This window comes from Sus scrofa, chromosome 4 (genome assembly GCF_054392235.1).
Source record: "Sus scrofa isolate SSC_HxYL_T2T_F1_AM1 chromosome 4, Sscrofa_HxYL_maternal_Yorkshire_Landrace_v2.0, whole genome shotgun sequence".
Taxonomy (NCBI): Eukaryota; Metazoa; Chordata; class Mammalia; order Artiodactyla; family Suidae; genus Sus; species Sus scrofa.
The window spans coordinates 56,018,802-56,033,089 of record NC_139386.1 but is presented as its reverse complement, the minus strand read 5'-3'; positions in this window follow the sequence as shown (position 1 = coordinate 56,033,089).

Sequence of the window (14,288 nt, the reverse complement as noted above, 5' to 3'; positions counted from 1 at the left end):
TGCCTCTGGCATGTGAAATTTCCTGGGCCAAGGATCAAATCCATGCCACATCAGTGACTCAAGCCAGTGCCAGATCCTTAACCCACACACTAGAAGAGAACTCCCATTCTTCTTATTAGATTGGATTGGCTGGAGATCTAGGAAGATTATCTCTCCTCATCTCCTGCAGCCTTCCTGAGAATGCCTTGAAGATATATACAGCAACACAGACATGTATTTACATGAAAATGTCTCAACATCAAGACCATCATCTGCGCTCATAAAATTGAATCTTTCTTCAGCTGCTTACCAAGATGGCCATCTTCCCCTTAAACCAAGTAAACATTTAAGCAAACATTTAACCAAACAGGAATACAAAACCAAGCAGCGTGAGGAATACAAAACCAAACAAAGCTCTGCTTTGGCCTGGATGATTCAGGATGGTGACTTAGGCAGGGAGGCAAGCTGCTTCCATTGGTAGGCATCTTGCTGTCACTAGCGAGTTTGCAGACTCAGCCTCAAGGGGAAGCTCATACTATCTCCTGGTAGATTGATTATGCTTAAACTATTATGGTGTTACTTAGTAGACTTCACTTCAGTTGACCTTTTGACTAGACCTAAGTAAGCATTATGCTTGATCTTAGAACACTAGCCTCCATAAAGGCCATGGAAGTGACTTCTTCCAAATTTAAAGATATTCTGAGGGGATAGATGTAAACTGACTAAATCATGATGTGATGTAATGTAATCCAAAACTCATGGCATGAGGAAAAGCATATCAGAACTTGGCTCCAGAGTTTGGTCATGATTTGAAAAGAAAATTAAAATAAATGTTACCTGTGTGCAGTGTACTTGAATTTTTTAAAGTAACTGCTGACTCGAAAATTTCCTCATGTCTTATCAGGCTTTAGATTGGCTTAGTGGAATATATTTGCCAATAGTAACAATAGAATGAACAACAGAAATAATTGTTTCAAAATCTGTAAACTGGAGCAATATTCCTTGAAGTACAAGCCATAAATGCACAAAAATGAAGTCTCTGTAATCAGATTTAATAATAATTCTTTATGTTCAAATGTTTACATAGTGTTTGTGGGTCTCCAGTTTCCACCGGGATAAATTAATGTTGATACCCTGTTCACAGCCATTTTCCCAAGACTAAAGTAGGCACATGAGGAAGACCTTTTCCATCTCAGGAGCCTCCTCAAAAACTTCTTAACAATTTACTTCTTGATTCTACTAATTTACTTGGCAATTTTCCTCTTCTTGATTCTACTAATCTCTTTTCTCCCAAACCTCTAATGTATTTATAATATATATATTAATGTATTTATATATATTATATATAATATTGCATATAATTGCATTATATTATATAATTATTATATTATATGTATAATATATAATAGTGTTTTAATCTTTTGAATGTTCATATGAAATCATCATATTCAATTTTTGTCTATATTATTTGCATAAAACACAGTGGTGTATGGATCAAGAAAGACAACAATATTATTTGTCTGCAGTTGACTAATAGGTATTGTTGTGGGTTTTTTGTTTGTTTTTGGCTGCATCTTTGGCATGTGGAAATTCCTGGACCAGGGATCAGAACTGCACAACAGTTGCAGCCTATGCCACAGCTACAGCAAAGCCAAATCTTTAACCCTCTGCACCACAGGGTACTTCCTACTGATAGTTCTTTGAGCATTGTCTTTGGTTTGGAGCCAAAGACTTAGGATGAACATTTTTGAAATGAAATATGTAATATGAAAACCAATCAAAATGACAAAATAACCCAGAATTATGTTATATAAGGAAAAATTGAGGAAATAAGGGCCAGGAAAAAAATATTTAGGCTGTTATTTGGATAGGGAAAGAAAAAGGAGTAATGAGATGGAAATTAAAGATACAGATTTAGACTCAATTGAAAGAAAGACCTAACAAGTGATGTTAAAATAAAATGTGATGCCCTAGGAGGCTGAGCATATTCCATCACTGGAGGTATTTAAGGGAAAATAAAATGAGCGCCTGTCTGGAAAACTTTATGCTATTTGTTTAGATAACTTCTAAGGTCTCCTCCATTTACAAAAGTTTCTGATTTTCTTATCCATTCTGAAATTAGCAAACAGAGTTCTCTATTGCAAACACTGGTCAAGTGTTTCTTTTACAATAGCAATAAGGAAATATCAGTCTTCTCCAAACATTAAAACTGTAATCTTTAGGAGTTCCTGTCATGGCTCAGTGGTTAATGAATACGACTAAGAACCATGATGTTGAGGGTTCGATCCCTGGCCTTGCTCAGTGGGTTAAGGATCCGGCAGTGCCATGAGCTGTGGTGTAGTTTGCAGACACGGCTCTGATCTCGCGTTGCTGTGGCTTTGGCATAGGCCAGTGGCTACAGTTCCGATTAGACCCCTGGCCTGGGAACCTCCATATGCCGCAGGATCGGCCCAAGAAATGGCAAAAAGACAAAAAAAAAAAAAAATGTAATCTTTCAATGTAGATTTTCACTAATTATTCTTTGTTAAACTCTTAATATCATGTTTAATGCTTACTATTTTCATATATTAATGAGCTCCTCAATAAAATATGTTTCTAATACATTGGATATAGGCCTAATATATTTCACATGAATAAACTCCTGGGTGTATATTTACTCCCAAGAGAAAAAAAAATAAAGGATTAATTTTAGAATGTGTCAGCATTAGCAGCATTGATAGTTAAGAACACCATTTGAGAAGTTCCTGTCATGGCACAGCAAAAACGAATCTGACTAGGGACTATGAGGTTGCGGATTCGATCCCTGGCCTCTCTCAGTGGGTTAAGGATTCAGTGTTGCTGCGAGCTGTGGTGTAGGTTGCAGACACAGCTCAGATCTAGCATTGCTGTGGCTGTTGCGTAGGCTGGCAGCTGTAGCTCGGATTAGACCCCTAGCCTGGGAACCTCCATATGCCACTGGTGCAGCCCTAAAAAGCAAAAAAAAAAAAAAGATCACCATTTGACACTGAACAGAAATGAGTTCTTGTTCAAGCTATGCCTGATATGAACTCCTGTCACCCAACCTTCCTAACTGAGCCCATTTCTTCATTCGTAAAACATAGATAATATCACTGTTTATCTTTTATTATTATATATTAAATAAGTTAATGCATACAAAGTACCTAAAATACTCTCTGATATATAGCAATTATTCAATAAATGTTAGTTTCTATTATTGTTGCTGCTGTCATTAAAGTTTACCCCAAGAACATGAAGCGAGAGTTTACATTTTACAAGATCTTCAAAAGTTTATTCTAGGAGTTTCTTATTATTCCAGTACTTACCTGGGGAGCAGTTCTCACAAACAAAAACATTTTCATTTTTGCTTCATCATTATTTTCAATTTTATAACAAAAATTTAGTCAATGAAATAAAGAAACAAATTTGCAAGGGAAAGTTTTTTGAAATTGATGTCACAGATACATTTACACTTGATATCATCATAATAGATCTGAAGTAGCATGCCACATTTAATATTCATGTGTGACCTGAAAGTTATGTTTGACTGCAATATACACTGTTACATAATAATTTACAATATTTGTCAAAGTATAATTGCCTTATCAATATCATGAATATTGATTTTATCAACTAATATTAATAAGGTTGTATTTTATTCAAAGAACAATTATTTTAGTAAGCTAAAATCATTTGCCCAAATTTTCCGCACAGGACAATTGAACATAAATAAGATTAATCAGCTTCTTCTAAAAGTTTCCATTACAACAGGCTTACATGAATGAATTCATGTGAAAAGGTAGAATAGAAAATGTTCAAAACAGATATATTATCTCTGATTTTAGCAGAAATATTTTCCAAAGAATTATGAAAATTTGGGTAATTAATTTTTTCTCAATTAAACATATTAAAATTCTATGTTGGAATTATTCATCACATTTATATGTATAATATTATATGAAGTGTTATATGTTATATGTGTATATATCTTCCATCAGCATACCAATTATTCCTGTATTATCTATTATTTCAACCCTCTCTTTTTCCCTCTGCCATCTTGGTATAGTGCATAAAGAATTCGCGTCAGCTCAATTCACCTACTCTCTACAAAGGCTCATTTTAAGAACATACATGTAGCAGCTTTATCACCCAAATTCAATATATTTTATGAACCAAATCTGTCTTCTAAAAAGGTGGGATAGAGGAAGCACTCTATTAAGTGATAACACCCTGTTCTTACAAATTAATTAATTATCAAGCTTCATAATGTTATTACAAATATGTATAGTATTGCATTGAATCTTTAGATCACTTTGAAAAGTATGGATATTTTAACTATTAATTCTTGTAATCTATGTACATTAGCACACAAATGGCCAACAGGTACATGGAAAGGTACTCACCATTACTAATCATCAGGGAAATACAAGTCAAAACCACAATGAGCAATCACATCACACCTGTTTTAGTGGCTGTCATCAAAAAGAAAAAAGACTATTGGTGAGGATGGGAAGAAAAGCGAACCCTTGTGCACTGTTGGTGGGAATGTAAGTTGGAATAGCTACTGTGAAAACAATCTGGAGGTCCTCAACAAATTAAAAATGGAACTACCATATGATTCAGCAATTCCACTCCTGGACATATATCTGAAGAAAAAAAAATCATTATTTTGAAGACATATCTGATCCCCATGTTCATTGCCACATTATTTATAACTGCCAAGTCAAGGAAACAACCTACAACCTAACTGTCCATCAATGGATGAGTGGATCAAGAAAATGTCAGGTCACATACACACACAAGCAATAAAGAAGAAAAATCTTGCCATTTGTGATAACATAAGTAGATTTTGAGAGCATTATGCTATGGGAGATGTCAGAGAAAGACAAATACTATATTTTCTCATTTATATATGGAATTTAAAAAGAAAAACTTACAGGAAAACAAAATAGATTGGTTGCTGCCAGAGGAGTAAAATAGGTAAAAGGGGTCGAAAAGTACAAGATTGCAGTTATAAGATAAAAATGTTCTGGTGATATAATGTTCAGCATGGTGACTATGGTTAATAATAGTGTATTGTATATTTGAAAGTTGCTAAGGAAGATCTTAAAAGTTCTCATCACCAGAAAAAATAATTTATAACTATGTGATGTGAGATATGTTAACTAAACCTATTGTGGTAATCACTTTGCAATATACACATAAAATCAATATGTTGTAGAACTTAAACTCATACAATGCTATTTCAACTATATTTCAATAAAATTGTTAGAAAATAACATCATGACTAATATTCAGTCATTGAAATGAAAGCAATAAGGAGGAAAAGGGGGAACAGAAATACGAGGAAGAGCAGAAGAAGAAAATCTACTCTAACCCGTGGAGTAAATCAAGAGGAAAATTCACATGATAATTCAAGGCTAATGACTTCTGACTTCACATTTTATTTAATAGCTCATTCACATTTCTTGTAATGTGAATATTTGTTATAGAAATGGCTAAAAATTTCTAAGCTTTTGACTGATACCAAATATATAGATATAATATATATCTAAATTGACTCATTAAGTTTTATGTCATTAGTGTTATTTTTCAATTCAGTAACTGTATTTTCCCATTCAATGAATCATGGACCAACATATAGGAAATATCTATGAAGACAAAGGAGTCAGGCCAAAAGCACAGCAGATAAAAGCTTAAATGAAATCTTTGTAAAAATACTTAAAATTAATTCTGATATCAAAAGCTCTTTCAGATTGTTCAGAGACAGAAACTAAGAGAACATTATCAATATTTTCAAGCACAAATCTAAGAAGTATTACCAAAAAAATTTTTTTAATTATTCTTGCAAGTCTTAGGAAGGTAGACTGGTGTTCAATAAATCAGTGAAGAAATACAGAGGGTTCCAGAGCCTTCGAGTGACAGCAGAACCACAAAGGTTAAGAACCTGGACCTGGGACCATGGAAAAGCCTGGATCAAATTCAAGCCTCACTATCTTCTAGCTGCATGAAATTGGCCAAGTCCTCAACATCTCTGATTTTTAGATGCCTTTTCTATAAAGTGAAGATAACAATAGTTCCTGCCTCATGAGGTTGTGATAATGCATGATAATGCCTAGCAGAGTGTCTACTCATAGCAATTATTAGCTAATAAGATTATCAAAATTAAACAAAATAGATGACCACTTTACTTGCTTATTCAAGGAGAAGCAGCGAATAATTCCTGTTTCAAAAGAGCTTGACTGTGAGGATTCCAAAGGAGACTCTGTGATTTGACAGTCTATAAAGCAAAGCAGAGGGAAAGGAAGCCTCTAGAGAAAAAGTACCTCTAACACAAAAATGCCTAGTTTCCACTCTGCATTTTATTAACACATTGGGAGAAATTTAAAGTAATATGGTAGCATAGTTCTTAAAATGGGATTTTTCTCACATCATTTCAACAGTACCTTTCAACACTCAAGTAAACATATCCATTTGCAACCTAGTCTAACACAAAGAGCAAATCAGCAGGGAAAATAGTTTCTCTGTGTTGTCAATCCAAGTCATCACATGAGACTATGTCAGTAATACTCAAAAAGTGCAATGAATATAAAAATTACCATTTTAGAGACAGCTATTTGAATAGTTCCATACTGTTTGTCAGAATCAGAAATTAAGTGATTCTTCTAGAAAATAAATGGAGAATAAAATAAATGAGCTCCATTCACGGTTTATGATGTGAAATGGAAGAAAAGAACTGTGGTTTGTTCATCAGACACATTGAAATTTTAAAACTTTGCAAAGTACCTTATAAATAAATGTATCAGTGGCATGAAGTGATTTTTATTAACAACAAAAATCCTTCTTTAGGCCAAGCACTTGACCTTATCTTTCTACACTTTGGATTCTATCAAAACTTTAACCTTACAAGTACTAGTCTGTTGTTAAATAAACAATAATCTTATAGGGCAAGTATTACAATTTTTATTGTAGTCATGGTAAAACCAAACAAAACTAAGGGACTCATTCTTAGCCATGAAGGCTTAGCAGCTAAGGGAAAAGTTAGAGCCATGTTGAATCTGAATACTGATGTCACCTTCCATTACCTCTCACCTCTGACATCTTAAGCTATTTGAAATTCAGTTTCTTCTTATCATATGGGCATGGCAATATCTACTTTCAATGTTGCTATGAAAAATATGCCAAAGGCATGTCAAGAGCCTGGCACTTCATAGGCTCTCCATCATCAAGTGTATAACAAAACCCCACATTTTCAACAGGAATTTGCTGCTTAGAAAAGCCTTGGAATTTATTGATTGCAGACTGCCACAGATGTCTTCCCAGTAACCCAGTAAAGGGAATTTCCTGCTTCCAAACAGATGCAGATGGACATAACTAGATTTTTAATAGCAGGTCTGTCCCTAGCTGCCCATGCAAGACTCCAGATGAGTTAGGATTGTGTAGATGCCCACCAGCAGGTGGTACTGCCAAGGAGAGTGGAAATCAAAGGGCAAGGCATGGGATAGGCAATGGGTCCTCAGAAAGGGCTCATATCCAATGATTCAGAAATAACATTTAAAAAAAATATAGGCAAGGGCTCACTATTTGGAAGGGGAATGGAGGAAGGGAAGTTGTTCCATCTTTATCTGAAGCAGTTCTGGGACCTTTTATTCTAAGGATCCTTGGCAGATTCACATGGATCCTCACTGTCTCAAGAACTGCCTTCCATTAGCCGATAAAAGTGATGCCACCAGACCTTTTAGTCTCTTCATTGGATAGAAGGATTTCTTACAGTACTATTGCCACTCCAACTGATTGTTCAGTGGTCTAAAAGTCCTAGAAAAGAACTTTGATCTTCTTTTCCAGCAACAATTGAGGTTTTTGTTATATTCTGTCTCACTTACCCAGTCACCCCTCAATATAGAGGATAAATATTATCCTTTTTTACCTACTAAAAAGCATTCCACCATCTAGTAAGTACTTTTCCTTTTCCTGCAGCTGGCTATAATTAATAAATTATAAATTAGACACATCTCATCTGCTGCTTCTTAGCAACATCTTAGCAATGACTCTATGTGGGGGCTTGGCAAAAAATTTCTTTGGAAATGGTTTCAAGGAAAAATTTAATAACTACCAAGCAATAGAACCAAATCTTCAAACCTGTCATTTTTGGATAAAAACTTAGGCTAGGAGAACATGTGACTAGGGACTCCTCTCAATGTAGTTAAAAATCGAACACTCAGAAGCAGTGCCTAGGTCTTCTGATTCATGGTTAAATTTTGCATTATATCACATGCTTCTGCTCTTCAAAGTTCAGTAGAATTTAACGAAATTCAGAACTTTTTCAATAGGATTGCAATAGAAATGTGGGGGAAAATACACACTTATTCCATCAGATGGGCTCAAATCAGACAAATGAAGTCAGCTAGACACAGGAGTCGTAATGGTCACTGAAGGGTAGGGAAAGGCTGGATGACTGGAGTCAATTCATTAAATCAAGAAGCTGCATCTTTTATACTCTCCCCCAAGAGAACACTTGCAAATGAGTCACTTAACATCTCCAATCATCATATCACAAACCACTATGTAAGGAAAGGAAACTATTATCCCCACACCTACCTGCAAATACTGATTGCATAGGAATGACACTTACATAATGAGTCAATGAGACAGTAAAACAAAAAATGTCAGTTGAAAATGTGATTAAACAGGGGCACAGTCCTCAAAGTGATAATTTTACTCTCCTCGTGACAAACTTGCTCACACACTGTCAAAGAATAATCACCAGAGGTTTACTGAACTGGGGTCTATATAGTGGGATATATGAAAGATTAACACTGAGAGACATAGGGCTTACATTCCTAGTTGTGGCTGCAAAGTTTAACATAAGCAGAATAATGTTAGAACTGCATAAATATTGTCTAAATTCTGAAGTGTGAGTTCAGATATCAAGAACTCACATCATCTAATAATGGAAATGAGGTTATTCTACATGAAGCTTTATGTCTTTGCTATTATTGCTCCAATGAAAGAGAGAGAGGGGAGAGAGAGGGAGAGAGTTTTTTTAAAAAGTAAGAATTGGTTCATGTGGTTGTGGGATGGGCAAGTCTGAAAGTCATAGAGCAGGCTGGTAGAAAATTCAGGTAAGAGTTATAGTCTTATGTTCAAATTCACATCAGGAGACTTTGCTCATTTTTTTGGTCTTAAGACCTTCAACTGATTGGACAAGTCCCACCCACATCATGGAAGGTAATCTGCTTTACACACAGTCTACTGATTTAAATATTAATTACATCTAAAAAAAATACCCTCACAGCAATATCTGGGTACCATAGCTTAGCTAAACTTGATCGTAAATTTAACCATTATGGTTATAGACATTTTTATAATAATCAAGGAAATAAGTATTTGTAGGAAAATCACACTTACCACAGTGCTTTACACAACATATTGTCGGAGACCAGCTCCAGCGGCCAGGGCATGGACACTTTTTCCCAATCGGAGAGGGATGCAGCATCAGCGAATGTACATATGGAGAGAGCCTCTTTGTCCCTTCTTTCAGGGCACTGGACTGCTCAAACTTTATTGGCAACAGTGGTTGATTATATAGACAGTTTTTCACTACAGATTACATCACAGTGGTAAAAGTGCATTGGTTAACTATTACATGGTATAGCAGCTATACGTCATGTTTTAAGATCTCTGTCTTAACTAAACTTAGTGAGTACTTTGAAGAGGCCATAGACACAAGAATTTGGCATTCACAAACTTTGTTTGTAGACTGGTGCTTATCTTCAAAGTGTTATGGCAGGGAGACAGTGTAAGTAAATATAAACCAACTTAATTAAACTGGCTATCATTAAAAAGCTTTTAAAATCAAAGACAAAACTCACAGCTAGGTTTTTTAGATAAGATATGGCTAACTTCTATGGACCTCATTAAAATCCTAACTCTAAAGTTTACTATATAACTAGTTAATAGATAAACACTATGTTTTAACTAAGTTGGATTTAAATAGGGGAAAAGTCCTTCAGGATGAAGTTTTTATTATACTATTGTTGTAATTTTGTTGTCACAAGTCACCACAGGAAAATAAGAATGGGAAATAAGAATAATAAGTATATAATCAGGAAACACTGAGGAAAACTGAATAGCAAGTGAATAACAGAAAAGACTAAATCATCCATGGAAAAATCTCCACTCAGCAACACAAAATGGAAATTATTTCCTGGGAAATTTCGTTTTCCACCTATGTCAGCAGGCGAGCCTTACTGTCTTCTGGGGCCTGTCTTCGGAAATGTACCGTTCAGACAGGCCCCTTTTCCTGATTAGGAGCTTGTCCTCAGAACTGCACCATTCAGGCAGGCCTCTTCTTCTGATTAAGAGACTGCCCTCAGAATTGCACCATTCAGGCAAGCTCCCTTCCTCAGCTTCTTGTATCTTCTTGGCTCCCCGCAACATATAACATTTTTAAAACATGGACCTGAAATTCCTTGACATTCTGTCAATTTAAAGGATGCAGGGAAGTCTCTCTATGTAGCTTGAGCTTCTGATACTGTGATGGCTTCATTCAAGAGTGCATGTCCCAAGGGGTGAATTCTAAGAAGCATTTCAAGCTGCACCCCAAGAGGAAGCTAAGTGATATTTTACAACCAGGTTCAGAGGTGGCATTTCTCCATGTTCTATTAGTCATTACAGTCACAAGAATTCCCTAAACCAGAAAAGGGGGGACATAACTCCATCTTTTTCTGAGAGGACTGTCAAAGAATTTGGACTCATGTTTAAACACTGCCACAACTATTTAACATTAACTGAGCTGTTACTATGTCCCAGGCTCTGTTCTGGACTTTTATGCTTCATTTAAACCTCTAACCTTCTTGAAATGTGGTCATCACATAAGTAAACTGATACTGAGAAATATTAAAACACTTCCCAAATTCACACAGCCAGCACAAGTGGTGGAGCCAAGATTCCAACCTAAGGCATTAAGGAATTCTAACTCTTAACACCCACATATTCTGTGTAACACAATCCTGCATCCAATTCAAAAACAGAGAGAATGGAGAGAGGACAAGATGGCAGAGGAGTAGGGGGACACACTCGCCCTCTCCCACAAACACAACAAAAAAAACACATCTACAGAATAAATGACTCACACAGAACAGCAACCAATCGCTGGCAGAGGAACCTAAACTCCAATAACGGCAAGAAGTTCGTGACATTACTGGGCAGAACGGGAGAAAAGAGGAGAGTGAGAGAAGGTGAATCCGAGCAGGACGGGCGCTCCCGAAAGGGAACTGCGGAGGAGAAAGGGATCCCGCACCCTGGAAAGTCATCTACACGGGGGAAAGATCTAACGAACCGGAGGAATCTCCAGATGCAGAGAAGAGTGTAGCAGTAAGTTGGAGTACGGAAAAGCCGATCAAGAACCCAACGGACCATCTGAACTACGGGCACAGTCACCAAAAATTGAGATGCCTGGGTGGGGGCTGGGCACTGAGACCTCGGCTCCAGAGGTTAGTCCCTGAGAACGGGCTGGGGGGGGCGGGGCGGAGCGGAAACTGCTTGGGAAGTCTAGAAACCATTTGAGGGGCAGAGACTGCCTGGGAGACTAGAAAACAAAGCTGTCTCAGAGGAAGGGAGCAATACTCTAGGGGTGGGGAAGTGGAAAGCCGCATCAGAGGGAACCTGGGAGAAGAGCCTGGTCTGCGCCCCTGCTGGGGAGGGGAGAGAAGAAGGGGTGGGTCCCCATAGAATACCCCCCACGCCACAGCAAGCTTACAGGCCCGCTAGCTAGCTGAAAACTCTGCTTCCCAGTGCATCCCCTCCCCCCACCCCCGCCTCGCCCTATGCTCTCACGGACCTGGGGCTGCCTGCCATCCAGGAGGGCTGGCCTCAACAATTGCCTGAAGCCTACCACCGCAGGAGCTGTCCCTGCACAGGCCTGCTAGCCCTTTGGAGGGGCTACACTTCCCGCAGAGCAGCACCAAACACCACCAGCCCCCGAGAAAAGTCCTGCAGCCCAGTAAAGCTAGAACAAGCCTAGCCAGGCAGTGAATACACCTGCCTAATTCTCAGACGGTTTTTCTGAGTTGGGCTGCCCCGGGGAGGAGCCTCTTGGATTTCCAGTGGCCCTGCTACTCACCCAATTCCCCAGGGGGTGCCCTAGTGGACCAGCTGCGTAGGACTGCCAGCTCCAGGCAGGACCCCCTGCAGCCCAGAAAAGCTGCAACAAACCTGGCTGAGTTGGGAAAAGATCTCAGACAGTTTTTCTGAGTCAGGCTGCCCCAGGGAGGAGCCTCTTGGGTCTCTAACGGCCCTGCTACCGGCCCAACCCCCCAGGGGATGCTGAGACCTAGTGGACAAGCTGCATAGGACTGCCAGCTCCAGGAAGGACCCCCTGCAGCCCAGAGAACCTGCAACAAGCCTGGCCGAGTTGGGAAAAGATCTCAGATGGTCTTTCTGAGTCAGGCTGCCCTGGGGAGGAGCCTCTTGGGCTTCCAGTGGCCCTGCTACCCACCCAAGCCCCCAGGGGGTGCTGAGACCTAGTGGACCAGCTGCATAGTACTGCCAGCTCCAGGAAGGACCCCCTGCAGCCCAGAAACTGCAACAAGCTTGGCTGAGCCAGGAAAAGCTCTCAGATGGTCTTTCTGAGTTGGGCTGCCCTGGGGAGGAGCCTCTTGGGTTTCCAGTGGCCCTGCTACCCGCCAAAGCCCCCAGGGGGTGCCCCACTCCTGTGAAATAGCTGCTCAGCACCACCAGTCCCCTGGAAGAGCCCCTGCAGCCCAGAAAAGCTGCAACAAGCTCAGCCAGACTGTGAAAAGATCCGCCTACATTCTCAGGTTGTCCTTCTGAGTTGGGCTGCCCTAGGGAAGAGCCTCTTAGGTTCTCAGTGACCCAAATAGCTGCTCCAGACCCCAGGGCGTGCTGCATTCCTGAGGAACAGCTGCCCAACATCACCAACCCCCTGCAAGAACCCTACAGCCTAAAAACACCAGAGCAAGCTCTGCATGACCAAGTGAAATCTGCTACCATCGTGGGGTGGACCTCCCAGTCCTGTCTGCCCTCAGGAAGTCCTCCTTTGCTTCAAAGAAACACTGTTAGCCCCATCAACACTCCAGAAAAGCCACAATGCCTCAAAAAGGATTGACCAACAACGCCAGCCCTCAGGAAATAATCCACGGCAGTGACAAGGCAAACACTGCCCGATAACGGAGAGTACAATTCCCTCAGGAGAAAGAAAACAACAAGCAAGATGAAGAAGCTGAGAAACCACCCCAGTCAAACCAACAGGAGAACTCACCTAAAACAGTCAACAATGAAACAGATCTCTGCAGTCAGACAGACCTGGAGTTCAAAAGAGAAATAGTGAAAATACTGAAGGAATTAAGAGAAGATATGAACAGTAATGCAGATACCCTCAGAAAGGAACTAGAAAATATAAGGAGGAGCCAAGAAAAACTAGAACATTCATTTGCAGAGATGCAAACTGAACTAAGGGCAGTAAAAAACAGAATGAATAATGCAGAAGAACGAATTAGTGATATGGAAGATAGAATAATGGAAATCACTCAATGCGGTCAATAGACAGAAAACCGAATCAAAAAACTGGAAAGCAATATAAGAGACCTATGGGATAATATAAAGCGGGCCAATCTACGCATAATAGGAATTCCAGAAGGAGTAGAAAAAGATAAGGGGATGGAAAATATATTTGAAGAAATTATCGATGGAAACTTCCCAAATCTTAAGGATACTGGATTCAAGATACAAGAAGCACAGAGGGCCCCAAACAAACTGAACCCAAACAGACCCACACCAAGACATATCGTAATAAAAATGGCAAAAGTTAGTGATAAAGAGAGGATCCTGAAGGCAGCAAGAGATAAACACAATGTTACCTACAAGGGAATCCCCATAAGACTATCAGCTGATTTCTCTACAGAAACACGACAGGCCAGGAGGGAATGGCAAGAGATATTTAAAGTGCTCAAAGGAAAAAATATGCAACCTAGAATACTCTATCCAGCAAGAATATCATTTAAAATAGAAGGGGAAATAAAAAATTTTCCCAACAAACAAAAACTTAAAGAATACAGCAACACAAAACCCAGGTTAAAGGAAATATTGAAAGGGCTTCTCTAAACCAAAAAGAAAGGAAGGAAAGGGAAGAAAAAAGAAAAGAAAAAAAAGAAGAAGAATGGAAGAACTAGGACTGAGGAAACCGCAATCAGAGAGCAGTCACTCAAATAAGCCACCATACAGATTTAATCATGAACATGCCTCAAACAAAATAAAATTAAAAAAAATAATAAAAAAGAGTCATCAAAACC